Below are 4,790 nucleotides of genomic sequence, written 5' to 3' on the forward strand. Positions count from 1 at the left end.
CATTACTGGGCAAGGTTCGCGAACGTGAGAATTTCGTCAGTCTGTGATTTTGCCGTGACACAGCTCGGTTATGAACAGAGACGTTACAGTTTTTATAACAAGTGAACACTGTTCACGTTCCAAATGTCTGCCCTCTGTTTCCCCCACTAAAATTGCGGACTGAGCGCTGGCAGCTATGGATTCGTGCGCCGGCCTATGCATTCGGCGCACGGATCCATAGCTGCCAGCGCTGCAAACTGTCGTAGGACGTTCCCGCGGTCGCGTGCGCCTTGCCGCGGAACTGCGCGCAAGATGTCCGCTCAGCACTTCGGATCAACACCTCTTTTCGGCAATGCTTCTCTAGTATCCCGTCTCATCTGGATAAACTATTACTAAAACAACCCCTAGTCTAACTCTACTGACTCTTCTGTAAACCACATGTTACATTTACCTCCCCCTTATTCAAAACGATGATCACATCATCGATTCAGTGCCCCGCTGATCTAAATTTCCTCTTTAACTATCTTCAAACCCCACCATATCTAACACACACACACCTACACACATACAGGCATCGGATGTAAAGTGAGAACCATGACATTTCAAGAGAGAAGCGAGGACCACATGAAGTAATATGTATACAGAACTATGCAGTAGGGTCCTATCATAACAGCCTTCCCACTGTCTAAAACCAGCATCAGAATATTCCTATCATTATTAGAAAGAAAGTATTGGCTTTAAAAAGACATTAAAAAAACAGGTGTCTGAGGACCTTTGTGTGCATTCCGAGGTCCAATGGCTGTGTGACATTTAGAGGACCAATTGCTGTGTGACGTTCTGAGGACCAATTGCTGTGTGACATTCAGAGACCCAATGGCTGTGTGACATTCAGAGGCCCAATGGCTATGTGACATTCAGAGGCCCAATGGCTGTATTTTCTATTTTTGTCTATTTAACTATTCTTTCTATTTAACACAGAAATATTTATATGATTTATTGACACCATTTTGAGTTGTGCAAAACAAATAAATGATATTATGTTGACTATCTCTGCGCCTTCTAGTGGATCACTATATCTCCCTTGTAAACTATTAGAGTGTAAATCAAACTGAGGAGTGGTCTGTTGATTTCTGATTAAGATGTTTATGTATCATATGTGTTTCACTAAACATGTAGGTTTTAAGAACAAAGGCTATATAATTTACCCCAGTATTTTTGTAGAAAAAATAACAAATAGTTTTACCAAACACGAAACTTGAATATTATTGATAATTGAGCATTTATTGATTATTGAATTTCCCATGTTCTTCTACTGTTCTATTAATGTTCTTTGCACATTCGTATAATAGAACTGGTTAATAACGTTGCAAGTACTGATTCTTTCTATTAAATGAACTTGGAAACGGACAATTTTATGCAATTTTAATACAGCATCCAATAATACCACATTCAGCGTTTTTGAATTGCAAGTTGCAACACCGTTTGGCAATTTTAAAGAAACACTATCAAGGTTTTCAAAAGTCACGCTTGGCAACCGCCTGACGTCAGAAGCCTCTTAGTGCATCTTTCTCTCCTCTAGCTTGTTATTTTTCATAACTATATTTTTAACACAACTTTTAACTTGAACCCAAAAGCGACCCGCAAGTAACGTTCCAGCATTTTAATTTGTTTCATGACATTTTACTTTACCGACCCTAGCGCTAAAGTGAAAACATTCTCTCCTTTCAGTGGTCTTTTAGCTACCAGAAAGGCTTCTTCTCCTGTTTGTACAACCTTGCAATTATGTTAAAAATTGCCCAAAAGGCGTATTTTTTTAGCTTCCAATTTTCAAATCTTGTTGGCGACTAGGTCGTTAGGCCGATATATATATATATATAAGCGGGCCTTTAAGGCTAACTCAGGTTGCCCTTACGACCTAGTCGCCGACAAAATTTGAAGATCGTACGTCAAAAACCGGTCACATCATCGATTCAGTGCCCCTCTAATCTAAATTTCCTCCTTAACTATCTTCAAACCCCACCATATCTAACACACACACACCTACACACATACAGGCATCGGATGTAAAGTGAGGACCATGACATTTCAAGAGAGAAGCGAGGACCACATGAAATAATATGTATACAGAACTATGCAGTAGGGTCCTATCATAAGAGCCTTCTCACTGTCTAAAACCAACATCAGAATATTCCTATCATTATTAGAAAGAAAGTATTTGGCTTTAAAAAAATATTTAAAAAACAGGTGTCTGAGGACCTTTGTGTGACATTCCGAGGTCCAATGGCTGTGTGACATTTAGAGAACCATTTGCTGTGTGACGTTCTGAGGACCAATTGCTGTGTGACATTCAGAGACCCAATGGCTGTGTGACATTCAGAGGCCCAATGGCTATGTGACATTCAGAGACCCAATGGCTGTATTTTCTATTTTTGTCTATTTAACTATTCTTTCTATTTAACACAGAAATATTTATATGATTTATTGACACCATTTTGAGTTGTGCAAAATAAATAAATGATATTATGTTGACTCTAGATATACCAGGAAGGCTCCTTCTCCTGTTTGTACAACCTTGCAATTATGTTAAAAATTGCCCAAATGGCGTATTTTTTTAGCTTCCAATTTTCAAATGTTGTTGGCGACTAGGTCGTTAGGCCGATATATATATTTAAGCGGGCCTTTAAGGCTAACTCAGGTTGCCCTTACGACCTAGTCTCCGACAAAATTTGAAGATCGTACGTCAAAAACCGGTCAGATCGCTGATAAAAACATCGGCGACTAAACTCGAAATGAGTTCTCTTAAGATCGAAAATGCGGTCGCCGACTGCAATCGCAGGAATATAAATGGTTCTATTTCTATGCGGCGGTCGGCGACAAATCGTGAGTGGCAGCCAATCACCGCTACCGTCGTATTATTACGTGTCGAGTCACATGATTATCAAAAGTCACGTGATTAACAAAATGGCAGCTAGCCTACACTGTACACAGCATGCAGTTTACATGGAGGGATTATTGCACAAACCCTTTCTCAAATATATATTTATTTAAAGTTTTCCGTATATCACAGGCAATTTTTTAAATTTTTTTTCTGCACATAATTATAACGATTTTCAGAAAATTGAGGATAGATTTACGAAGTTACCTGATGTTTACTGGTAAGCACCATTTTGTTGGTCATGTGACTCGTTTTATGTGGATTGGTCCCGGCGTCAAGCTGTAAACAGGAATGAATGTTCATGTAGAAATGATGAAGTAGATCCAAACTTGTGTGGTAAACTGTACAATCTTTAATAGCTTAGACACATCACATCTCCTTACACACAGACAAAGAACGCCGCACACGCGCATAAGCGCGTGTGCTCACTCTCGCGCCCAGAACCACCATCCAGTCTCTCCATCTCTGTCCTATCTAATACCTCCCAAAACTCCTACAAACATACCGCCCGCACATGTACCCGTTCTCAGAGCCTACGTCCTACCCCAATTTCACACTGACTCTCGAAACTGCCTAACCTAACCACGTCTGCCATTCTCCCTAATACATCAATGTAGCCGCGCATCTGGTTGAGCGACGCTGTCTAGCTGGACTATGGCTAAAACAACTACTAGTCTAGCTCCACTGACTAATCCATGTAACACGTACAAAACACATGTTACAAAGCTTGCTCTGTTTGGGCTAAAGAACTGCTTGTGCTAGTACAAATACTGGGGCCGCAAACCCGTCTACGTTTCCTGCAGAACGCTGCGATCTAATCGGCGATGTACAGCGTGAAGTCACTTCAAGTCGACGTGAGTGTTGCTACGCTGCTAATCGCGCGGGCGATAAAGTAGTCGCCGATAGTCAAATCGTAGGCCGACATAAGCGGGCCTTTACAGATTGGAAATTACTGTTGTTTGTATTACATGGGACCTGTCTGAGGGCGTCGACTTTTACATAATGACGACATATATATGTCGACCTAGGCTGGGCTATTCCAATGGATTTAATATGTGAGCGAATCGGGACTTTGACTTCCATGTCGACTTACGCAAATTGACGACTTAGACGGTGTCGACTTATGCGAATTTTACTGTATCCCATTGTGATTGTCATATGCTCAAATCTATATGTAAAATATATGATATCACTTTACACATTTGGTTGCTTTAAAAATCCAAATGTGTTTTCCACAGTGATGTAAATGCCATGTACAGCGTTTCATGCTTACCCATCATTCGAAGCTCATCTGACTGATCTGAAAGAGTTTCTTCATTACTGCTGCTGCTTGGAACATAACTGTCAGTGTCAATTTCATCTGAGAATTCAGTTTCTGTAATGATTGTTTTCAAACCATGAGTACAGTAATGTGATCCATTTACAGTTCCATATAGATGAAACATTGATTCACAACTCGTTGGCACATAAAATATTGCAGGAAAATTTAGAAGAAAGTAACTATTTAGGTATTTTTGAATATGCACAATTTAAGAAATATTTAAGGTAATACAGTTATATTAATATAGAAAATTGTTGCCTTTAATGTATATTAGTCGAACGAAATATTCCGAAAAAGTTCCAACAATGATCACTGTTAGTGTTATACATTATATATTCAGTTTTATACATTCATAACAGCTGTTTGTTCAAACCTTGTATGATTTTACTCGGATTAAGTTCAGGGAACAGCTCAACACTTGTATCATCTGATGTAACACCTGTAACATAACAATGACTTTCCAACGTCGATTATGTAATAACATCATAAAATCTGGCTTGTACTTCTCACAGTGATGTTGTATATTTAAAAATACAAATATCAGTGCCACTTCTT

At 39.4% G+C, this 4,790-nt stretch overlaps 1 long non-coding RNA gene across 1 annotated transcript in view; it reads right to left on the reverse strand.

Annotated features, from left to right (window-relative positions):
* Nucleotides 1–3,384, reverse strand: part of LOC106815827 — a 10,707-nt gene extending 7,323 nt beyond the window's left edge. Inside the window, exon 1 of the long non-coding RNA XR_001394796.1 lies at nt 3,298–3,384. This is a non-coding gene — a long non-coding RNA (uncharacterized LOC106815827). The remainder of the gene's footprint in view (nt 1–3,297) is intronic.
* Between the last annotated feature and the right edge of the window lie 1,406 nt (nt 3,385–4,790).

This window comes from Priapulus caudatus, unplaced genomic scaffold, assembly GCF_000485595.1.
Source record: "Priapulus caudatus unplaced genomic scaffold, Priapulus_caudatus-5.0.1 Scaffold1212, whole genome shotgun sequence".
In the NCBI taxonomy this organism is placed as follows: Eukaryota; Metazoa; Priapulida; class Priapulimorpha; order Priapulimorphida; family Priapulidae; genus Priapulus; species Priapulus caudatus.